This window comes from Balaenoptera borealis, assembly GCF_965194805.1.
Source record: "Balaenoptera borealis genome assembly, chromosome: 16".
Lineage (NCBI taxonomy): Eukaryota > Metazoa > Chordata > Mammalia > Artiodactyla > Balaenopteridae > Balaenoptera > Balaenoptera borealis.
Genome location: NC_138872.1, coordinates 5,484,009 through 5,508,572, shown reverse-complemented (window position 1 = coordinate 5,508,572; position 24,564 = coordinate 5,484,009). Strand labels below are relative to the sequence as shown.

Genomic DNA, 24,564 nt, shown 5'->3' with positions numbered 1-24,564 from the left:
ATAAGGGTGGGGCCCTGGTCCTGTAGGATTAGTGTTCTTATGAGACACACCAGTGGGAATTCCCTGGTGGTCCAGTGGTTAGGACTCGGACTGGGAACCTGCCGGGGCCCAGGTTCAATCCCTGGCCAGGGAACTAGGATCCTGCAAGCCGTGCGGGGTGGCCAAAAAAAAAAGAGACACCAGAGAGCTCACCTTCTCTCTCCGCACACACACACCAAGGAAAGGCCATGTGAGGACACAGCAAGAAGGTGGCCCGTCTACCAGTAAGGAAGGAAGCCCTCACCAGAACCCAATTTACTGGCACCTTGCATAGTAGGAGCTGATGTAGGGAAATCAACTACAAGCCGTGGAGGCAGGAAACCTGCCCTGGGTGGGGAGGTGGGGATGGGCCTATGGAGACACAAGTGCACCCACGGGGACAGAAACACAGCCAGCAGCCTGCCCGCAATCTCCCAGGGCGCATGTGATTTTATTTTCCAGGAGGGACGTTCTCTTCTGTCATCTACATCCAACCTCAGGGACTTTTCAGTCCCACTCGTTCATTCCAGGGGCACGCGTTCACTGTGCACCTACTGTGCACCAGGCCCCGGGGATTCAGAGCCAGGCCCCGGGAGCTGAGGATTTCCAGGGCGGTAAATAAATCCTGCTCTCTGTGGCGAAAGGATTCGAACATGTGCCCTCAGAAACCTGGGTGGATTTATTTCTGGGACAGGAAATCAATGGTCTGGACTCTCCCAAGGCCGTTCTAACAACACACGCATACAACAACAGGTGTGGCCCCCACTCCCCGTGTTTCCCGGGTCCGACTTTTCATCTCATGGAGCTTTCCCAGCAGCTCCAGGGCTGGGCGGGGGGCTTAGTCTTATGGGCCCCCTGTTATAGGCACAGGGAATCTGAGGCTCAGGGAGGGACACGCTCACGCTCACACAGGTTTCCACGCGGGGCCGGGTGTCCTAACCGCCACCCTCTCCCGACAAGAAACTCAACACAAAGCCACACCACAAACCGCCGCCTCCCGGCAGCCCCAGGCTGAAGTGGTCCCTCACTCTCTCTCACCTCCTCTCATCTCGTAGAGAGAGCGGCAGCCGGCAAAGGCCGAGTCCGTCAGGAGCCAGGCTGGGCTGCAAGGTGACACGCGTGCCAACGTGCTGGCCTGGGGACGCAGGTGGTGCATCACCTCGATGTGGGCCTCGGGTCCCGAGGAAGAGCCCTGGCCCAGGAGTTTATTTACAGGTTTCAGGGGCCGGGGGCGTGGGCTCTAGGAAACAAGGCTGGACACACTGACAGTCGGCCACTGCACAGATTCCCTGGCTGGGCAGGGCCCACGGCCAGGAAGAGCTCGGATGGGGGAAGTGACGTCACCACGGCAGGACCCCCCTTCCCCCAGCAGGTGGGAGCCCCAGCGTCTGTCTCTGCCTCTCTCCGAGGGCCTGCGAGTCTGGGTCTGTCTGAGGGCGTCTGTGTGTCTGTCTCGCATCGTTGACTGTCTGCGTTCATATGGCCTTCTCTCGGGCTGTTTGTCTTTCTGGGTGTCGTGTGTGTGTGTGTGTGTGTGTGTGTGTGTGTGTGTGTGTGTGTGTGTGACTGTCTGGGGTCTAAATTTGTCCAGTCTTTCCCTGCGACTCTTATGAGTCCCTTCCTCTCTCCTTTTCAGGCGACAAGCAAAACAAATTCCCAGAGGGCAGTTACAAGCCTCCCAGACGCCAGCTGCCTCTCCCGGTCCCCACCCCACGGGCGAGGCTATTCCAGCACTTGGTATCATTTCCTTTTGAACATCTTCCAGCAGCAGAAAATCCCAAACAATGGAAAGACCAAGGTTCCGAACAACTGTTCTCTGAAGGAAGCAGAGCTCATGATGGGGACTGAGATGGGGACAGAGCAAAGCCGTGGGAGACAAGCGGCCCGGCTCTGGATTTGAGTCCAGGAGCTACCACTTCCCGTATGTGTGACCCTGGGCGGCTACTTGGCCCCCTTTGCTCTGCTTCCCCATCGTAAAGCATGGATCAGTAACAGTATCACCTCCCAGGATTGCTGAGGATTAACTGAGCTAGTAGACGTGTCCTAGCTCTCCCAACACTAACTGGTACACAGCAAGTGCATAATAAATGGTGGCCGTCATTAGACTAAAAAGCAGGCAGCCCCACCTGACCAGGTGTGAGGGACACGAGAGCGTCCGCACATGTTCGTCAGCGATCCGGAGTGACTGATGCTGAGCAGGCAAGTTCAATTTGTGGGATAACAACTGGCGTGGACAGAGGGAGGAGAGAAAAAGGCAAGAAGGACAGAGAAACCAGGAAAGTCACCAGGAGACAGACCCACAGGGGAGTCCGAGGTCCAGGTCCAGATGCTCGAGGGGGTGGCCGGCGGGGGTCCTCTTCCTGCCCTCACGGCTCATCAGATGCAGATCCAGCCACGGGGAGACTCTGCCCTACGCTGAGCTCCAGAGGGAGCCCAGCACCCTCACGGGGAGCCTGCGGGGATCTTCCCAGGCTGAGGCTGGAGGAGACTTAGGGGTCCTCCCTCAAAAGCAGAAGGTTTGCCTACGTGTTCTCCCTCATCTCCCTGCTTCCTCCACTGCACGCTGACACCCCTCCCCAGTCTACTCTGTGCCCAGCAGCCAGAGCAATCTTTAAAAAAACACCGGTTGAATCCCTGACTCACGCTCAGATTAAAGCCCTGCAACGCCCACTCAACCCCATTTCTGTGCCTCTGGTCTCCTTCCCGTGCTCACCGCACTCCAGCCATGCTGGCCTTTTCCCTGTTCTCACCCCAGGACCTTTGCACGTGCAATTCTGTCCTGGGAGGTTTCATGTTCCCACCTCAGGGAGGCCTCCCGGTCATCCTATCCCAAATGCACTCACCTCCCACCACACTCTGCATCTCCTCATGGCCTGTCTTGGCCATGGGGGGCAACATAGTGCACAGTTAGGAGCCTGGATTATCCGCTCTGTCCCATGGCTCTCTGTGGCTCTGTTTCTTTATCTGCATCTGCAGTGAGGGGGCGTTGCAAAGGCTAGCCCCCGCTCACTGGCCTGCTTGAGGACTGTAATGTACCTGGCATGTAGCACAGCACCGTGTAAGAGTAACTATCTTCTTTACTGATTTGATGGCTGTTTATTGCTGATTTCACCTCAGCAGCAAGAAAGCTCCACGCGAAGGCCCTTGTTTACCTTGCTCTCACTGAATCCCTGGAGGGTAACACCATGCTTGGCACCATATGCTGCCCTCAATTAATATTTGAAGGAGGAAGGAATTCACGTCCAAGGTCCACTCGCCGGGACTCACATCTCTCCCCGCAGGCCAGAGGATGGATGCGTGTTGCTGAAAAGTGGAGGGTCTTTCACAAAACGAAATATGCAACTACCATACGACCCAGCAATTACGCTCCTGGGCTTTTAGCCCAGAGAAACGAAAACTTACGTTCACACAAAAACCTGTGCGTGAATGTTCACAGGGGCTTTATTCGTAACGGCCCCAAACTGGAAGCAGCCCAGATGCTCTTCGGCAGGTGAGTGGTCAAACTAACTGGGGTACCTCCGTGGCACGGAAACAACGGAAAGGAATGAACTACTGATACACAAAATGACCTGGGTGGCTCTTCAGAGTCATGCCAAGTGAAAAAAAGCCAATCTCAAAAGGTTACATACTGTATGATTCCATTTATATTACAGCCTCAAAATGACAAAATTATAGAGATGAACAGATTGCTGGTTGCCAGTGGTTCATCTGATAAAACTGCATAGAAGTAAGCATGCACACAGGTACACACAAACGCACACTCAAATGAGTGCATGAGAGTGGGGAAAATGGGAGCAAGGTCAATGGATGGTACTGAATGCCGATTCCTGGCTGGGATACTGGGCCATCGCCATAGAAGATGTTAGCACTGGGGGAAGCCGGGGGACGTGTGTAAGAGCTCTCCCTGTATCATTTCTTACAACTGCATGCGAATCTACGATTATCTCAAAATTAAAAGTTTAAAAAGAAAAGTGAGGAGTATGGGGGGCCCTGTCTCTTGGGGCCCTACATCACCCTGGCAGAGGGCAATGCCAGCTGCTTCAAGCGATCCCTGGGGCACGCACGGCCCAGGTCTGGTGCTGGGAGGATGGCTTACTTCGGGGGGAGGGGTAAGAGCCGAAACAGAAGCCCCCCCGCCCCCCTGCCCCGGCCTCGCTCCGTCTCCCGCTCACAGCATCTGCCATCTGGCTGCTGCAGCCAGCCAAACGAAACCATCTCTCGGCTGTCATCTCTCAACTTGCAGGTCTGGCTCCCAGGTTTGAAGATTAAATTCTAAACATGCCGTTTAAAATTTAGAAATGAAGAAAGAAGATTTTAAGTAACCTCTAAGCATTGTCTTCCCCCCGCCCCCGCAGCAGAGAGCAAAGCACATCCCACTTCTGTCCCAAAGGGAGAGAGAGCAGCTTGGGTTCCCCAAAGTATCACCGCATCCCCAATACAACCCAATAACCCCAATACGACAGGTCAAAGCGTCAGGTATCCCCAAGGTAAAGCATCATTGTTAAGTATCAACGTGTCGCCGATGACGAAGTGACTGCAAACTGCTGCCAGTCGCCATCTCGGGCACAGAAGAGTCAGGAGCTGCAGGGATCTTCAAACAACACGGGCGTCTTGGGAGACACCTGAGTGTCCTCTCAAATACTGCTCACCTGTCTACTCAGGGAACCTGACCGGAACCGGAATTGACCTGTGATGAGCGCTGGTCCCTCCGCGTCTGGGGGTCCAGGCCAGCCCTGTGCTAGCTCAGGAGAAGCAACGCCTGCTCCCACGCTGCCACGGGGCTCAAGTCGACTGGGGAGGGGCCAAAGCTGAGCTATAAATATGCAAATAAGCACCAACAGCTAAGGGTGTTTAGGAAGACAGCACCAGAGGGTGATGGGGGGGAGCGCCTGGGAAGGGGGGCGCTCCTTGGATGGGGAGTCAGGGGCCCACCTCTGAGGAGGTGGCCTTCAAGCCGATACCTGAAAGATGAAGAGAGCTGGGGGAAGAACACTCCTGGCTGAATGAATGTCCAGTGCAAATGCCCTGAGGCAGGAACGTCTGCCACATTCAAGGGGAAGAAAGAAGACTGATGCCTCTGGGCCACGGAGTGAGGGCATGAAGTGGAGTGAGCTGCTCTGGGGCCGGGCAAAGTACACGAGCCTCTCTGGGGTGCCTGGGTGTGTGCGTGCACGCAGAAGCAGCACAGAAAGTGTGAGTTTCGAAACGATCCACTTTCCAGCGTTGATTTTCCGAACACAGCCACACATCAGAATCGCCGTGGAAGCTCCTTAAACCAGCACACGGCCCCCACGTCCACGACTGAGTCGACCTCCCCCGGTGCTGCGTTCAGGGACCTGCAGGATTTGGTGTGTTTTACAATCACGCTGCTGTGGATCAGTCGATTTCTATCAGGCTTTTCACTCCTTTAGTGGAGGATCCGCTTGTTCAAATAAACTCTTACACTCAAGTCCCGGATGTAAAAGCAAATGCCGGAGCCTAATATTTAAACTAATTAAGGTGAAAGGGAGAGGAAGGGGTGGACACCTGGGACCTTGAGTGGTTCAGAGAACCCTGAAGTGACCGGGGTCAGGAACGAGGCTGGGCAGAAGACAAGCCTGTGAGATGCTGGGCCTCTGGGGAAGGCAGCAGCTTGGAAACCCCCAACATGGGTCAGAAACAAAAAGGGTGGACCAGAGAGGGGAAGAGAGTTGCTCAGAGTCACAGAGCTACCTGGGCAAGGCCGGAGGGGCCGGCGCCAGCCTCCCAGTCCCTTGGATACCAGCCGCCCACACCGGCATTACCTGGTGGGGGTCAGCACGACGTACCATGACGCTGCCTGTCTTTTCCAGGTGGCGTGGAGACTGCCTCACGGTCACCGAAAGCCCCAGGGAACCTGGCTGGATGAGTGAACGGGAGGCATGACTTCTGCCCATCAGACACACCAGTTACGATGGCTTGGCTGGGCTGTGCTACAAGCTTTAAGTGCATTCTATCGTTCAAGGCTCCCAACCAGCCACTGACAGGATGTCCTGTCAGCGCCTAATCTGACAGATGAAGAGACAGACTGCCAGCCTGCCCTCACTCACACAGCCACCTCAAGGGCAGGCCCTGAGGGTATAGGTAGCGGTTCTCCCCGGGGACGATTTTGTCCACCGGGGGACATCTGGCAATGCCTGCAGACATTGTGGTCGTCCCACCTGGAAGGGGGTCCTGCTAGCATCTAGTGGGTAAAGGGACCAGGGATGTTGCTAAACATCCTACAGCACACAGGACAGCGCCCACAGAAAGCGATTATCCTGCTCCAGTGCCCCTAGCGCTGAGGTCGAGAAACTCTGGACGATAGGTAATATCTCAAGCTCAGTGCCTGGTACATAAAACCTGCTCCCTAAACAGTAGTCAGGCAACACGAGAGTCCTCATTAGGCTCAGGATGGAGACAGTGTCAAGGGCTTAAGTTACACACGGCTGGTTTAAAGAGTATCAACAGCCCAGTCTAAACATCTGATGTGAACGCAGACAAATGAGGGAAAAGCACTTGTTCACTGAACACTTGGATTGTAAATTTCTGAAGGTTGGAGCTGCAGCAGCTTCCTGATCACAGATGCATCTCCTGTCCCAGGCGCACAGTAGGTGCTTCGTAAGTGCTTGTGAAAGGAGTAAATGAGTGAAAATGAGGGAAAGCAGCCCCAGTGTTGTTTACAGGCCCTTCTCTGCAGGAAGGAGAAGGAACCAACCATGGGCGGGGCCCAGGTCAGTGATAAAGGGGATTTCTGGAACGGGATGTCAATCTGCAGGAAAACCGGGGTCTATGACAACTTCTGGCTTCTGCGTTTTGTGCAAACAGCAGTCACTATCTGAGGGACCTTTAGCCCAAACACAAAGACCATAAGCTCAGGGACCTCAAAGAAACACAGTGTCTTCATTCAGTCTTTACAGGCAGCTGCAATGTCCCGGGTGGCCTGGGGGATAGCCTCCAGATGCAAAGCAGGGCCCTCTGACTGGCTGGGAAGATGGCCCTCTGCATGGCCATCTTCACGACTAGTCCTCCTGGGCCTCGAGACCCTACTCATCCACCCCAGGTTCTACCACCGACAGGGGTAAGGCTGTGTCCAGGCCCACAGCAAAGGGTGCTGTGAGTGATTAGTGATGTCTGCCCCAGGTGCTGGCAGGACAGACAAGAGATGTGTGTGTTTCCAACTTCTGGTGGTTACGAGAAACCCTGCCTCACTGGGTTCCACCATGCCCTCCAAACCAGCTGCCTGTGTGAGGCCCAGAAGTCACCCTGACCCTTGCATGGGACTCCTTCCTGCCAGGGCAACAAGGGGCAGTGTGCAAGCTGCCCAGAGCCCCCAGTCCTCCACCCGACAGTTTGCAGGTGAACACGAGAGAGAAGCTATCCATGTTTTCTCTTCCTGGGCTACAATGATAAGGATACTAAGGGACCCGCACCAGGGTGGTCCCAGCAACGAGAAGGGAAGGGGTCCTGCCAGATCTTCCGCTTTTTAGAACACAATTTTTATTCTGAGATAACTATAGATTCACATACTATAGAGAGATCTCCCTACACCCTTCGTCCAGGTGTCCCCAGTGGTTACCATCCTGCAGAACTGCATCATCTGTGGCTCTCCCAGGTGAATCAGAAACTCCCCTACTTTTTGGTCCACGCTCGTTTTTCAGGCGAGGGGACTGAACCCCATCTCTCCCTCCACCAGGTGCCACGGCCAGCAGACCCCACGCCCTCACCATCTCCCCTCTCCCTGAGGTTCTCTGCCCCACATCTTCCCATTGCTGGCTGGGTCTCATCCCTCAAATGTCAGCATGTGTGTCAGCCCCTCTGAGAGGCCTCTCAGCTCCCGCCCAGCACACGCCCCCAGGCACGGTCACGTGACCCTGGCATTACCAGCGCCTGAAAGTACTGTCTGCTCCCCGTGAGCGCCTGAGCTCCGCGAGGACTGGCACAGACCCTTTTCGGTCACCACTGTCCATCACCAGCTGCCTCAGTGGCACACAGTAGGAGCTCAACCATCTGGTGGATGAACACACAACGGCCAATTCCCCAAACCCTGGGGCCACCCTCTTTCCCTCCATAAACTGCATGTACGCAGACACCGGGCTATGTTTAGCTGGGGGCTATGGTATCCGGAAGGCTGCAGTTGGGAATGAATGCTTGAGCAGAATCTGAACAAACCGGGTCATTTCTGTACCCTGCCCCTGAGCCAGGAGACCAGCTCCACCATCAACGCATCACATGATCCTGGGCGAGCTGTCTCTCTCTTGTGAGCCTCAGTGTTCTCATCCATAAAATGGGGCAATGACACCCAAGTTACCCTGCAAACCTAAGCACGAACTCCCCACTGATAGAGGCCCAGGTCCTGGGTCTTCCTGGAGTGTCGGGGGTGCCAGCTGCCTGCCCAGAGGGGTCCCCCAAGACCAGCCTCCAACTGCCCCTCCTGACAAAGAGGTGCCAACGGTGACGGGAAAGCAGGGCTCCTTAGTGAACAGCCCACTCTGAGAAGACCCGCTGATGGGGTGAAGCACAGCTGCTCTGGCTGGCTGGTACCCCCGATCCTCCATTAAAACAAATCTCTGCCAAGCACCCGCTGCCTGCAAGAGTCAGTGTTCCCAGCCGCCAGCAGAAACCAACTTCTCCTGGAAGAAGAAAGGTTCAATTGATGAGCTATAAATATTTCTGCTAAATGCTGCCGGGGAGTTGGGCTCTCTAGATGAGCAGGCCCCACTGAAAAGGAAGGCGGCCACCAGATTTGTTTCGAATTATGAAAATAGATGTTGTCTCCCTACCACATCTGTTTTGCCTGACAAATGAGCAGCAATTCGCCTCCTAAATAAGGCAGCACACCAAGGCCGTCTTGAAACTGCAGCTTCCCCAAGAAGAAAAAAACAAGGCCAGGCCTCCCAGATTTGAGACTTAGACACGAGACTTTTTTCAATCTCATCTCTCAAGCTGCAGGCTCTTGGGGCATCTGTGCCACGCACATCCTTAAGCTCGGCTTTCAAAGCTCACATCTCCCTGTGTGAACCGAAGCTGCTTGTCTTAGAGGGAATGGGGATCCCGCTGCGCTTTAAAAGGAAAAAGAAGACCAGGAGACATATGATCAAGTATAAAAAAAAATGCAAAAAAAAAAAAAAGGTCCCCCCAAACTCAAGCCAAGAGTGCATTTTTGATGTGCTGAAAAAGGCCAACTTTTGGAGTGAACATCAATACCGGTGGCACTCGTTTCTCTATGCCACGATGGCTTGGTGACTGGGTTAATATAATCATTTTCCTTTAATTACTCCAAGACAGACCCAATTACAGCACAGACACGTCTGCCAGCCTGAGGATCTGGTATTTAATAGCCCATCCTTCTTAAGGACCGTCCCTGCTCAGGAGCCTGGAGGAGGGAACAGGGTCAGCGGTGCGTCTGCACGTAGTACAGACCTGGTGATGCTGTTTTGGGCTCTCGTTTAGTTTTAAAAAAGGTCCCTGACCTTCATTTTGGATTTTTCTCCTTCAAGACATACGTTATAGTAATGTGGGAGCGGGGAGAGACCCCAGTGACTGTGGAACTCAAAATATTACAATTCAGTCACAAGTCAGAACTGATAGATCTGGACTTAACAGATTTTCAGGCTAAGACGATGACCAGGACAGGCTTGGAGCGCTCCAGTTCTCCTTCGGCCGTCGTTTAGCTGCCCGCACAAAGCCGGTAATAAACCAGGGCCGGGGAACAATGGGAGCAGCAGTGTCACAGGTCCCTCTGCCTGTGGGTTTTGTCTGTTTGGGGGAAGAAATGAAAGGATGGGGCCGAGAAGCCCAGAGTGTTTTGAGTACTTTATCTCCCATCTCCTGCGGATGAAACGTCCAATCCCCCCACCACTCAAGGAAGTAGATGGATATGCTGGATTTGCTTGGCCTGGCAGAAATGAGATGCAGTTCAGGGATCCCAGGAGACATCTGGTCAGCCAGACGCCTCCAACCCCCTCCCCACCTTTTGTGCCCCCTACCATGTAAAACCCAGAGGGCCGACTGATGACCGCGGGGCGGAGGGTGGAAATTTATGGCTTTGCAGCCAGGTCAACAGCGATGACAATAGTTTTCTGGGGGGCAAGTTGTGGCGTTTGGTTTGGGGGGGCGGGCAGGGAGGCAGCGCGGCCCTGTCTCCGTCCTACATTCCCCCGCTCCAGACGGGAGGTCTGGTGTCTGCTTCCCTCCCGGCCTAAGCCTAACGTATAGCTGGACTGCAACGCAACTCGATTTCCTAACGCCAGGGCCTTGCGGCTGCCCCCAAGGGGAGGGGACTTTGAGAAGGACTCCCCCCCCCTCCACCGCCCTGGCCCGCCTCCACGCCCAACTTGCACTGCAGGGTCTGGAAACTGCCCAGAGCACCCACTCTCCCGTCCTGGCAGGACAACGCCTGTTTGCAGGTTCAGGTCCTGCAGGGCTGGCGATGGGTGTCTGGGGGCTGGAGACCCTCTAGCCACAAAGGCTGCTCCCTCTTACTGAGGCAACAATCACCTAGTCGCTATGGCAACGAGGTTAATGAATTCATCTATTTTGAGTAACTAAAACCTAGGACCCCATTCAAGTTGCCCTGATATTTTCATCCTTAAAAAGCTAACTTCTGGTGTTTCGTTTTATTAGTCTATGCCTATATGTTTCGTTTTATTAGTCTATGCCCCAGGGGCTGGGGGAAGGAATGCCAAAGAGTGATAAGAAGAGGGGGAAGTTGGGGGACGGGATGGGAGGGGTCTCGGCCCACCCTTCAGAGAGGAGAAAACCTGGATGTCACTTTCTCTCTTTTTTTTTTTGGTGACGGTATAAAATTAGCACAGTCAAGTAAATGTGTTATAAACACAAAGACGCTGCCAGAAGGCGAAGTGCCTTAAGTTAAGGGAGGGAAGATGGCGGGAGAAGGTTCTGGGCAGGGGGAGGGCAGTCAGATGGTGGGGGGTGGGGAGCTCTGCAACCTTCCTACTCAGTGTCCCGTAACCAGAGGGAAAAGCCATTTCCCTGCGAACGTACATCTGCAGGGCGTCTAGACAGTCATAAAGAGGACAATTAAAGAAAGAAAAAAGCCGCAAGCCCCCGGTCACCCCTCACCTCCTCCTCGCCAGGGCACCCGGCTGCAACCCGCTCACCGCCCAAACAGGCGAAAAATTATAAAAACAAGAAAAGCCAGCGTGGGCGAGGGGGAGGCCGGGGGAGTCTGGGCCGAAAACAGTTTATGAGCAAGTGTTTGGAAATTCTGCTTTAAATAAGCCGGTAAATGAATTCAACCTTGTCAGATCTCTCCCTCACGCAGACCAAATATCCCGCTGGCGTGCTGTCTAGACACAGATAACAAAGGACTTTTTACGGCGCCCAGAGACGCGCTGACAAAGTCGCCATTTAAAGACGCAGTATTGCTTTCTCCGTTGAAACCATTTGTCAGATGGACTTCAATGAAAATGCTAAGTTAACGGTCTGCTTTGGGGTCTGCGGGTGGACGGGGCGGGGAGGGGCCTGGGCCGCCCCGGAGAAATAGAAAACACATCATCTCTGATTGGGCCGCCCTCCAGGTTGCCTGGAGAAGAGGACTGTACGTGGCCCACCGGCACATAATTCTCGCTCTTCTTGTTTTAAGAAGCCGGCTGCTGAAATGTTGCTAAGGCCCAGCCTGGGCAGGGTTACATTAAAAAGCATGGGCGGGGGCTGTGGGTGGGATGAGAACTTGTCTCCACCTGCCTCTTGAGGGGGGGGGACGGGACACCGAGAATAAATGGGGAGGAGGAATTCGGTGTCATCTCCAACTGTGCATTTTGCAGGAGCGGCCCTTGCCCCTGCTGTAGAGTCGCAGCAAAACAGGCAAAATGTCCTCCCTTCCCAGGCAAGGATGGTGTCGGGGGTGGGCCGGCCTCAGGGGTGCATCCTTTGGACACGTTCAGTGTACCCCAAACGCCCCCAAAACCAGAGGGATGTGCCTCTACTCGGCCAGGTCAGGTCAGAGGGAGGAGAAACCGCACCCAAGCTCGTGGGCCCCAGCCCAGGGCGTGTGCAGGACCTGGGGCGGCCAGACGGGGCGGGTCCCCGATGTGGGGTCTCCGGTCTCTTCAATTCAGATTTGCCAACTTCTAGAGGAAGGCCTGGTGCCCACTGGGTGCCCAACGCGGGGTCGTTCTTTCCATCAACCCTCACTGCCTTCTCTGCCAGGGTGCTGGGTTTCTGTCCTCCCTTCTCTCTCAAACGTGCCGAGTCCAGACCCTGGAGCCAGACGGACACAGAGCAAACCCCAGCTCCACCGCTTTCAGGCTACGTGGCCCAAAGCAGGTTGCCCCTCTGAGCTTCTGTTTCCCCACCTGGGCAGCGGGGTCCTGGCCACCTGCCCTGAAGGGCTGTCGTGAGGATTAAATGCCCCCGCCACTGGCCCAGCATCCCGCAGGCCCAGTCCCAGGTCCGGGCCTCGCTGCCCTCATCTGTGAAGTGGGTACCGGCCTCCTTCACACGCTGGGAGGAGGAGAAAGTGAGGACACAAGGCACACGGTCCGTAAACAAAACACCGCCAGGATTGGGAGGCTCACCAGTGAAAGCTGTCTACACTGTCCACCAGGGAGGTCAGCGTGCCGGTGACATAAAGCCTCAGCAGCCTCCCACGCTGGTCCTTGCAGGGACCCCGATCCACTCAAATCAAGGGGGGACTGATTGTGGGCTATATGTCAGAGGACTAATGAATGGAGTGTTTCCTCCCTTTTTTGGTTTTGGTTTCCAGACTCATTTTTAATAACTGCTTTTCCAGAGGCTGCTTCTCCCACAGTGAACAGCCCACAGGCTCCGCCGTCCGTGGGCAGAACCTCTGGTTTCACCCAGACCCACGGGTGTGGAGGTTCTGCAAGGCACCTACTGCCGCGGGGGACATGACGCCGGGGTGTAGAAAGGTGCTGTCGGGCTTCCCTGGTGGCGCAGTGGTTGAGAGTCCGCCTGCCAATGCAGGGGACACGGGTTCGAGCCCTGGTCTGGGAAGATCCCACATGCCGCGGAGCAGCTGGGCCCGTGCGCCACAACTACTGAGCCTGCGCGTCTGGAGCCTGTGCTCCGCAACAAGAGAGGCCGCGATAGTGAGAGGCCCGCGCACCGCGATGCAGAGTGGCCCCCGCTTGCCGCAACTAGAGAAAGCCCTCACACAGAAAACGAAGACCCGACACAGCCATAAATAAATAAATAAATAAATAAAAATTAAAAAAAAAAAAAGAAAGGCGTTGTCTTAGGTCAAGGGGTTCAACCGAGGCAACGGGAAACGGGAACCCGTGGTCTCTTGTGCCTGGGACACGGCTGAAGCTCTGGAAGGATGGCAGAGGCCAGCTGGGTCAGCAGTGCCATTTAACAGCTGGACCCCAAGGCCAGGGCCACTGGGGAGGCAACTTGCCCAGGTGACCCAGCCAGGACTAGAAAGAACCCAGATACTTCGTGCACTGGTGAGTCCCTCCTACACACACCTGCTGCCACTCTCATCTGGCAACCACAGCAGCCGTTACTAATCAATGACTGCACATTCCCCGAGCCCAGCGCAGGCCTCAGGGAGCCTCCTGTCCCCAGTGTCCCAGGAAGTCAGTGAAATGTTTTCTGCCAACTCTTTTCCAAACATAGTCGTGGCGAGTCTTTGACCTGAAAGGAAATGATACAATACGGGGAGGAACTAGGGGAAGTCCTGCAGGACAAGGTCCAGGGCAGCTGGGAGGACCACTGATGGGCTGGGTCCCAGGGTTCATCACAAACACCCACAGAAATGTCCAGCCTCTCTCCACACCTTTGCCCACATGGGCTCCTACTCTGCCTGCCTCTCTCCACCCTGTCCTGCTTTCCCAAACTCATCTCAGACCCCCAGGGCCTCCCAGAAGGCCCCTGAGAGGCTGGAGCAGCTCTCTTCACCAGTGGAGGAAAGTGCCCAGGGGCGGAGACCAAGTTCTCCTCACCAGGCTCAGGGACAGCCTCTGTCCCTGACCATCCCGGGTCCTGTGTCCCTCTGTCTTGCCCTCAGCTCTGAGCACCTTGAGGTCAGCCTAGTGGTCCAGGTCCTTCTGTAACCTCTGTCTTCACCATAACCTTGAGCCCATCCTCCCTCCCCTTACACCCGGTCCGACTGTCATCCCTGGTATCACGGACCTTGGCAAGACCGCCCCTCGCTGCCCCCCCTGCCTCAAGCCCGTTCTCCACTCTGCAGCTGGAGATGGGCGTCCACTGGACCCTGTTACCCGCCCCCCTCCCCTGCTCTAAACCCTTGCAGGGCTCCCCGAACTCCCCTGAAACCAGGCGAGATCAGACCCCATCCTCCCAGCTCTAACGGCCCCCTCTTCACCCATCAGCTCCAGCCACCATGGCGGCTTTGACGGTCCCAAAGGCACTGCACACTTTTTCTGGCTTCAGCAGGAAATCTTCATCCCTGAGATGAAATCCTGCTTCTCCTTCCCCAAGGCTGGGCCAACAGGTACTGTGGCCTGAGTGGGTGATGAGCGCCACGTGGCACCCCGATTCTGGGGGCTTCTCCCCAGCACAGCGGAGCTGGGAGGGGCCTCCCGGTGAGAACACGCCATTCAGAAAGGGCAAGCGACTGGCTACATCACACAGCACCAAGTCCTGGGCCGAGCCGAGCACCACTGGCCGGACTCCTCCCATCCTGGGCATGTGCCCCCCACCCCAGCCCCGGGCCTCCACGGCTGTCCCTACCTCCCAGTGCCATCCTCCACTCGAAGATGCTTCTCTTCCTAACCGCGATGGCCTCTTCCCAGGCTGCCTACTGCCTCTGAATTCCCCAGGGGAGGGGGCTCATCCCAAGACTGAACAATGTCACAATCACCAACAGCAAGAGGGATGGCACTCACTTGGCGCCAGGCAGGGAATGTGGACAATCTTATGTGTGTCCCCATTTTACAGATGAGGCGACCGAGGCTCTAAGTGGTTACAGACTTTGCTAGCCAAGAACCAGGCCTGGAACCTGAGCTTCAAACTGGAGGTTCTGCATCTCTCCTCAGGCAGTGCCAGCTCCCAGGCAATGAGCTTCCTGTCATCAAAGGCCACAGGACAAGGTGGCTTTGGGCTCGCATCTTAGTGATGTTTTGGTCGGCCCCACCCTTGACGAAGCACCCAGACATCGGGAGCACCCCGAGAAGGTGGCGGCTGGAGGCCGGGGGACGTGGTATGGCTGTGTCTCTTCCCACGGGGTTTCTTGGGCTCGGGCCGGGCCAAGCACTGCCCTTGGAATCTGGCTGGCAGCCTGGCCCAGATCTCCTGGCATGGGCCGCAGGGCTTTATTTAGACAGCGTCCGCTGGGCAGCTCCGGGAGCACAGGCCCAAGTGGGCGTAGCTCCATCGGGTTTCACGGCGCGTCTCTGCCGGGAGCTGCCCCCATCATTATAAATCGGCGCATGTTTTGCTGGGAGGCTGGTCACTGGCCGAGCAGGGGAGACAATGGGCTGTCTCCTTTGAAATGGGTGTCTCTTCACCCACCCCCACCCCTTTCTTCTTTCGGGGAAGATTTCTTCCTGCCTCGGCCCAAATCCCACTCTCTGGGGCCTCTCCCCAACCCCTGACCCTCCAGAACAAAAGGGAGAGTGAGCGTCTAGACCGCCAGTCTGAATGTGAGAAGGGGGCATTGTATGACCAGGACGGAGGCCTGGCCTACCAGGCAGAAAGGTTGGGGCGTTGGGGGGGGGGGGGCGGGAGGGGCGTGGTGAAGGCCCGACACCTCTCGGGTCCCCTACGCTCGCTGCCTGTCCCTCCTGGGACGGAGATGTGGCCACAGCCCAGCCCCGAGGACCCAGCCTGGGTGGCTGCCAAGGCTGGACACGCCATCTCCAAACGAAATGCAGGGAATTCCTTAGCCCGTCACTAAAAAATTAATTCACTCAAGGAGCTAATTCAAAGGAAGGCCTCGGAGCAGCGCCTGAATCCAGGCGTGTCCATAAATGTCAGCTGTTTATCATGATCAGTTTAGACGCTTCACGTGTATTCTGGGCTGAGGGGACCAGGGTGGAGAGTCCCCAGCAGGGACCCTGGCGTCTTCCGGCATCTGGAAAGCCTTGCTCCGAGTAGGGGAGGGGACGTGTTTCTCGACAGCTGGGTGGTGAACACTGGCTGTGTGACTCCATGTTCCTACTCACCCTCTCTGTGCCTCTGAGACACACTGTCTGTAAAAAGAGGCTCAAATAAGATCTGTGGTTTTTCAGACCATGTTTTACCAGCAAGGACCTTCAATTCAATGAAAGTCTGACTCAGGAGCTTTGCGATATCAAATGGATACAGAAGCAGCGCTACTCGGCTGATGTGAGCCCCAGAGGTGAGAGGCTGCATCTCCCATAGCACTTGAGGGCCACCGGGCGCTGGCCTGGCCCCTCCAATGGGCATCAGCCCATTTTACAGAGGTGAAGGCGCAGACTGCTGTCCAGGCAGCCAGCATCAGCAGGAGGTCCCCAGGCGGGCCTCAGACCCCGTGTCTCAGGGGAGGAGACGAGGCATAGGCAAGCTGGAAGGGACGTCTTCCTCCCCCTCGCAAAAACCGCTGCAGGGGAGGGGGCTGCACCCATCCCTCCAACCACTGCTACCTGCCCTTCATCAGCCTGCAGTGCAGATGCCTCGAAACAGACCTGCGGAGTAAACTCATCTCCACGTGATGGGGCTGTGGGCATTTAGACTTCTGTCTTTGTCATTTATCAAATTCTTCGAATTTTTCTTAAATAAGGAGCACATATCACTTTTTCCTATCAGAAGAACCAGGCTATTTTCACTGTGAAATCAGCATTCTCTCTTTAGGGCTGGTATACATTGCTCTGGGCGTTCCGAGGGGTCCTTTTGGAAATACGAGCAGAAGCTTGAAAAACAAGCACACGGGTCAGCCCTGTGACTCCACTGCCTGGCATCTATCTGTTCTAGGAAACCTCAGAGAGGGGACAAAGGCTTCAAGGCCAGCCCTGAGCCACTAGGACCCCTGGGGATGGGCCCTGGACGCCAGCATTGCTGGGGCCCCAGATGATCAGAATCCAGGACTCTGTGTTCTTGAATCTGTATCTCCTGCAAGAAAACTTACAAAAATGCTGATTCCTGGCCCACCCCAGGTTTCTGGATCAGTGCCCCAGAGGGAAAGTCGTGAAGTTCCTATTTTTCAGCTCCATATCTGAGTTAAGAACAAATGCATGTGATAAAACGGGCTGCACTGGTCCCACGGGATAACCCCAGTTTACAAGGCTGATGGAAAAGCAGAGGAAACAGAGGAAGACGGTCCCGGCCCCCCGGCCCGCCTCTCCCTTTTCCTGTGAGACTTTGGAAAAGCTGTTACACTTGCATTGGTTTCCTTACTTCCTGTCTGCCCCACTCAAGTGAGTCTGCCTTTTTCATGGCTGTGAACTTCCAGAGCCTTAGGCCCAACACATAGTAGGTGCTCAGTAAATGTGTCAAATGAATTCACGAATGAAGGAATGAAATATTCAGGCAAACTACCCGTCAGTAAGGTTCCTAAATGAGCACAAAATTACAGATGACACACCCACCCCATCCAGCCTTCCAGCACCCCTAGGATGGGCCAAGGGCTCTTGCACCCACAGATGGATGCCCCACAGATGCCTTGAGTGGGGCGCTGGTCGGGAGCCCTGGGCAGGCTCTCAAGGGGAAGGGGCGGATTCAGGAGGGTCAAGGTCCCCAGCGGTGCCGCAGGGCTGAGTCATCAAGGATCTCTGGGCCAGTAGAGGCGAAGGCGAAGGAGGTGCTGGGGGAGCCCAGGCTGGCAGGCCCACGGGTAGGGTCTGGAGAGGCCCCCTTGAGGCAGCATCTCCTCCCATTCCCCAGAACTCCTCTCCTGGTCCCTCATGGGAGGGGGAAGGGTGAACTTTCCCCCCCAAAGAAATCACTCCTCTGCTGTGGAAAACTAAAAGGTCAGAGTGGAGACGGGCAGATGCCCACACCCTCCACCCTCCCAGAGCAGGGAAGAAACCGGCCCGAGGCTGTAGAGCAAGCTGGGGCCAGGTCCACGTCTCCTGGTCTAGGTTTCGTCCCTGACACACATACAACACAGGGGCCCAGACTCACCTCGCTGGTGCCCGTAGCCTCAGTTCTAATGCCGCCCCGACTGCACGGCCGTGGGCACCTGTGCCTCGACTTCCTCTGGCGAATGGGCTGAACACAACCCTGAGTGCGCCTGGGAGGGGCTGGTACCTGTAATCTCACGGGAGAAACCTCTCCCTGGGTAGAACTCCTACTCATGCCTCAAGGTCCTGTCTAACTTTACCCACCGGAGCCAAGGGCTTCCACGTCACTCTCCCCTCCCTTCTCACAGGCAGGTCCTGGGGGGCTGGTGTAGCCATCTCTCCCTCAATACTGGCCACGTCTTAAACCACAGAAGAGGCTGCATTTCCGAAGCATCTACAAGGCGCCCATCGCTCAGCTAAGCATGACTTCTCTCCTGTAATCCTCACTAGGACCCCATAGCGTGGGTGACTCTCACCATCCCCATTGTGCAGAGGAGGAAGCAGAAGCTCCGAGAGCGGGAGCGGCCCCAAGGACCCTCTCCTAAGCTGCGGCGGTCAGACCCATGCCTTCTCCTCCTTGGGTCTGGGTCCTCAGTGACCACTCACTGCCTGCACGCTGGGCCTGGCCTCACCAAGGACTCCCAATGCTGCCGCTGCCGCTTCAGGGCAGATCAGATGTGCCCGTGCAATCATGGGGGCGGGGCGGATAACCACGGGGCAGCCAGGAGAAAGGGCCTGGTCCTGCCCCCCAGAAGCCCCCTCCTCTGCTCCTTCAGAGAAGCCCGGTCTCCACCTGGTCTGTGGCCGGCAGGGGATGACACGGCCACTCCTGGCCGCAGGAGGAATTCCTCGAGGGCTGAGGCTGCCAGATGGAGAAGAGGCAGGACGGCGCTCCCACGCCGGCTGGCACCGCTAGCTGGGCACCCACTGGCAGGGTGGCCTGCGGAAGCCTGGAGTCTGGGGCCCCTCTGTCCACTGCCGCCTCACCTGGACACTCTCCAGGGTGGAGGGAAAAGGCAGAGCTCTGGGAACCCCAGGCCACCATCCCTCCTTCCTAGTGCTGACCGGCAAGGCTGATGAGATCCACAAGGGGCCATAACTGTCCCTTGGCCAAGCCCGTAGCCCACACGCATAAATAAGTGGAGCTGAAGCCAGGCTGCCGGGGTGCAGGTCCCGGCCCTGCCCCTCAGCAGCCACAAGCCCGAAGCCCCGCGCCCTCTCAACCTCAGCACGTGTGCGTCTATACACGGGGACTAATGATCGTCGTCCTGCCTGCCAGGGGCGTCGGGAGGATCCCACATCGCAGGGAGAGTCCCGGGCCGCGTTCCTGGGGACACGGTGGGGCTGCCTAAGTGCTGTAACTCTTAGGACTAGTTTCCCGGCTTTCACGCTTGGTCATAATCAACTGTTGATTTAGTCCTTGCTGTGGTTTGAGGTCTTGGGGGAAATGGTCAAAGCAAAAACTACCCAGAGGGGTATCAGGGCCCAAAGAGGCAGCACAAGGCCAGACGGGGCCCGAAGCAGCGGTACCACGTCGGCCATGCTCACCTGTGAGCAAGCCAGGTGCCTCCGCCCCTGCATTCCCGCCCAGGGGCCAGGACCTACGGATGCCCGCCGCACAGCCAGGATCTTTCACATTCCAGCCAAGCTGCAATGCCTCTGTGGCCTGCAATAAAAATTCCTAGACAGGTAGTCAGGGACGAGGCGGGCCCCAGATGAGCAGGGAGGGCCGGGACCAGGGCCGTGTGCTCTCCTCTGCCCCACGAGTAGGGTCAGTGGGTTCAAGGAGCCACCTCTTTTCCCTTTCCTCTCAGTTCTTTAGGACCAGACCCAGGCCCAGGATCTGAGACCTGGGGTCCGGGTGCGGGAAGGTCTCTGAGTCAGGGGCTCTTTGGGAAGAAGCCTAGCTCCCACGCCAGCTAGAGCAGCCTCACGGGGTCAGGCCCCCAGGGGACCGTGACACCACTAAGAGGCTCAATTCTAGTCTCACGTGGGGTCTTCAAACAGCTCCCGCCACCGTCTGTCACATGCAAACTGTTTTTTTTTCTATTTTTAACACTGATTGATTGATTGATTTTTTTTCTATTTTTTTGGCCGCAACACGTGGCAAGGCGGGATCTTAGTTCCCCAACCAGGGATGGAACCCACGCCTCCCGCAGTGGAAGCGCGGAGTCTTAACCACTGGACCACTAGGGGATTTCCACATGCAAACTGTTTGGAAAATAGTAGAAATAAGCACAGCTCTGCCAAACCCCAAGCCAGACAGGTGGCAGAACTTCCCCCAACGATGGGACATGTCCCAGCAGTGACCAGGTGATGTTGGGGGCATCTCAGCCAGAGGGCAGTGTCCAGCAGATGGCAGGTGCCCATCAGGAGCCCACACCCCCTGCGAGGCCCCGGCCGGAGCTGAACCCACCGGGCCCTGTGATTCCCTTTCTTCCCACTGTGTCTCACTCTCCCCAGAGCCAAAAAGGTGCATTAGGAGGCTACGTAATAAATCACAGATCTATTCTGCAAAACATCAAATCATTTCAGGCACCGTAGGGCAATTAAGTTAAGGAGATTTTTCCCATTACAAAGACGGAACATAGAAATCTTGATTCAAACACACACCGAGATCCGGATGACACACAGCTGTGCAGGGCAGGTCGTGGACACCCCGGTCCCAGGGCACTCCTTTGCAAACCACGTGGCGGCCCTGAGATCTGGTGGGGCAATGGGTTTGCTTCTCCCCACTAGCACCTTCCTGAGGATAAAGCTGGGGCCCGTCACCTGCCGGAAGCTGCTCAGAGCTGTCTGTCTGGGGGAAGGATGAGAGTTTCCCCTCCATCCATAACTCTCTACCCATGAACCTTCCCCTCGGGTTCCCGCCCATGACGCGACCCCGTGACCTAGATCTCATTAGAACTGAGTTGACCCCGACCTTCAAACGGCCGGGTGACCTTAGAGGGGCAAAGAGCAAAGTGCTTCTACTCTGCAGGAGGTGCCGTGAGTCTGTAATTGCTTATTAAAGACCCCCGAGGACTCCTTGGGGCGCGCATCTTAAACATCACGTAAACCAGCCTTCCTGACCTTTGCCATTTCCAAATACCCCGTTAAAGGAATTTAAATTCCTTGATATTTTAAAAAAATAAATATTCAATCGACTCACTTTTACTACTTAGCCTTGTTTTGAACAATACTCATGAAATCGATGATGTGCTTTTGTTGCTTGTTCCGTTCTTCCTTATTTACATTTAACATACATTAACCTAAGAATATAACTATTAAATATGAAATACCCGTCCACATGCCATCTAAAATTTTCTCATGGGCTGCCAGTCTGCTTTGGGTCTGCCGATTTCTTTGAACTTACAAGGTCAGGTGGTTATGACCCAAGTGGTGTCAAGGGGTTCCAGATCCAGCTCGGCCAATTATCTTCGTGTACCCTTGGGCAAGTGACTTCTGTCCTCTGAGCCTCAGTCTGCCCGTGTGAAAAACAGATCTAGTAACGGTGGCTCCTGCAAAACTGCGTGTAGCATGGTGCCTGGCATTCACTAAATACCTGTAGTGAGCTATGTGTTGTCTGTCACACACAGCCCCAAAAAAGTCAGAACACTTACTAACATCCCCATTTTACAGACGAAGAACTGAGGCCTGGGGGCCACAAAGCTGGTAAGTGGCGTAGCCACGATTCTAAACTGGCACTCTGCCTCTGAAGCCACTCTGTGGGTATCCTTTTCTTCCTCAGGGAATGCTCGAGTCCCCGTGTCGGGGACCTCGTCTGCCAGCCCCACACTCTCCAGTGAGGCATGCCCCAACCCCCAGGACATACAGCTCCATCCCGAGGTCCAAGCCGTCCGTCAGCCGGCAGGAACTCAGCCTGGGTGCTCTCTGCTTGAGTAACCACCTCCCCCAGACATGATTCATACCTGTCTGGGGTCACCCACATCCTCATTCCCTGCAAAGGAATGCGGGCCAGGTGAGGCGGGCTGGCGGGCTGGCATCAGTGGCTGGCGGGGCCGTGCCAGGTGGCGGCAGAGGTGTAGCCTGCTGAGTTTCCAAAGCCTCTGCCACCACCCTGAGTCTCCCTGGCTAGGGCTGGACAGATGCCCAGGCCCCAAGTGGCCGTTTATGGGGCACAGATTCAGGTTATAAAACCTCTTCCTGGGCTTCCCTGGTGGCGCAGTGGTTAAGAATCCACCTGCCAATGCAGGGGACACGGGTTCGAGCCCTGGTCCGGGAAGATCCGACATGCCGCAGAGCAACTAAGCCCGTGCGCCACAACTACTGAGCCTGCGCTCTTGAGCCTGTGAGCCACAACTACTGAAGCCTGCGTGCCTAGAGCCTGTGTTCCACAACAAGAGAAGCCACTGCAATGAAAAGCCCTCGCACCTCAATGAAGAGTAGCCCCCGCTCGCTGCAACTAGAGAAAGCCAGCGCACAGCAAAGGAAGACCCAACGCAGCCAATTAAATAAATAAATAAATAAATAAATAAATAAATAAATCTTTAAAAAAAAAAACAAAAAAACCTCTTCCCCACGAAGGTGCCTGGAATTCCACCCTTAGATAGTCATTCCTCTGGGTCCACATGCCCCTTTTATGGGGCTTTTCCCTGTTTGAATGGCAGCCCTGTGGTTCATCCACACAATTGAATGCTGCTCAGAAATCAAAAGGAATCACTACGGAGACACACAACATGGATGGATCTCAAAGTCAGGAGGCTGAGTGAAAGAAGCCAAACAAAAAGAGTGAACATACAGTGTGACTGTATTTATGCAAAGTTCTCCACTCAGAAAATTTAATCTCTGAGATTAAATTTAAATCTCCGAGATTCTGTGATTGAATCTGCAGTGACTGCCTCGGTGAGGGGCAGGGTGGGGCAGGTACAGACTGGGAGGGGCAGGTACAGACTGGGAGGGGCAGGGGGCCTGGTGCTGAGCCGGAAGGTCCCTCGTCTCCATCTGGACGCTGGTAACATGCACAGACACCGGCCAAAACTCAACACAGTGCACACGTACGTCTGTGCACTTTCTGTCTATGAATTATACCTCAATAGACACGTCACAGCAGGGGAAGTGCAGGTTCGCAGAGGAAGTTTAACAACTGAAGGGAAGGGAAGGGACAGCTGGTGAGGTCCGACTGGGTCTCTGCAGTGCCTTCCTTCTCACAAGAGCCTCAGGGTTCAATTAAGCCCCTTTTACAGAGAACAAAATTAAGAAGGGAGGAGAAGGCAAGAAATGGTAGGGGAAGAGGTATGAGCAGGGCTCACCGGGGGCTTCAGTGATGAGAAAATCTTGTGTCTGGAACATTCCGCCTTCAACTGCAAGCCCACCAGTGCCCTGTTCCCGCCTCTGTGTGATTCTCCCTTCCACCCCCTGGGAAAGATACCCTTCAAGAAGAGACGTGCCACCCCTGGTGAAGCAGAAAGCCACACGTTGGTAGCCAAGAACCCAGAAGGCAAAGGTAGGGGCAGCTCAAGCTGAAGGGTGGGTTTAAGGCGTGTCCGGCAGCCACAGGGAGAAGAGGAAGCCAGGGCCCTGGGTGCCCAGCCTGATCCTGGTGAAACCAGGTGCCCCTACCATTCCCTGAACTAGACGGTAACTTCCGGGCCCCGGGCCGCCACTCCACCCACCAGACCCCAGGCCATCCCCCTGCACCGCAGCTGGCAGAGGCCTCAGGGGTCGCTCGGCTGCTCGAGCACCTGCCCTGGAAGGACAGGACGGGCGCTGGAAGATGAGGTCGATGCCAGGGCTCACGGGCCCCGCGGTCCTGCTGCCCAACGCACAGCGACGTGTGCAAGTGTGAGCTGCGGCCTGGCTCGCACAGAGTCCCGCCAGCCTGCTGTCCTTACGATGACGACGTTATTGGTGGCAGCGCTCTGATTAGCCACAGAAAGGCTTCAGGCTGAAAGCTGGCCTGGATTTCCTCCCTTCCCTCGACTGAATCTCGGTTTCTCCATCTGTAAGCATGGGGTGGGGGCCCAGCCCCACACGGCTTAACCCCAGCAACACCCTGGAATTAGCCGGGGAGCTTTAAGAAGCTCCACTCCTGCCTTGGGGTGCGCCTGAGGGTCAGGGTTGCAGACCCCCCGGGGCTTCCATGTCGGCAGGATGGAGAAAGGCTGTTGAGAAGGAGGCTGGAAAGGGACCTCAGTCTTAATGCTCTCTGGACCCTCTCCTCGCTCCCTCTCCTGAGGCACTCCTCTTGGGGAGCCCAGGCCCTGCCCAGCGCCCCATAGGTCACCATGACCCTTTTCTCCCGTCAGCTGCAACCCGACACGGGACAGATTCCTGCTCTCGCTGGCACGGAGCCCCGGGATCGTCGCCGGTGACCATTCCAAGAAGGGGAGCGTGTGGAGGAGGGATGAACAGGACGCAGGCTCATCTGCAAAAGCCCGAGAGCAAAGGCGGAGAGGCCTGGAGTCGGCCACAGCCTTACACGGGTGACAAGCGGTTCTGAAGCTGGGGGGACAGCGGGCAAAGCACAGACTTTGGAGTCCCGTAGCCCAAGTTCAAATCCTGCTCTGCTCCTGGCTGGTGATCTCCGCACCCTGGCACGTGCCTTAGCTCCGCTTCCTCCTGTGCCAATGGGGTT

General features: G+C 56.0%; 1 protein-coding gene across 2 annotated transcripts in view; it reads right to left on the bottom strand.

Moving 5' to 3' along the window:
* PMEPA1 (prostate transmembrane protein, androgen induced 1) overlaps positions 1–24,564 on the bottom strand; it is a 59,072-nt gene that overhangs the window by 21,392 nt on the left and 13,116 nt on the right. The window lies entirely within an intron of this gene.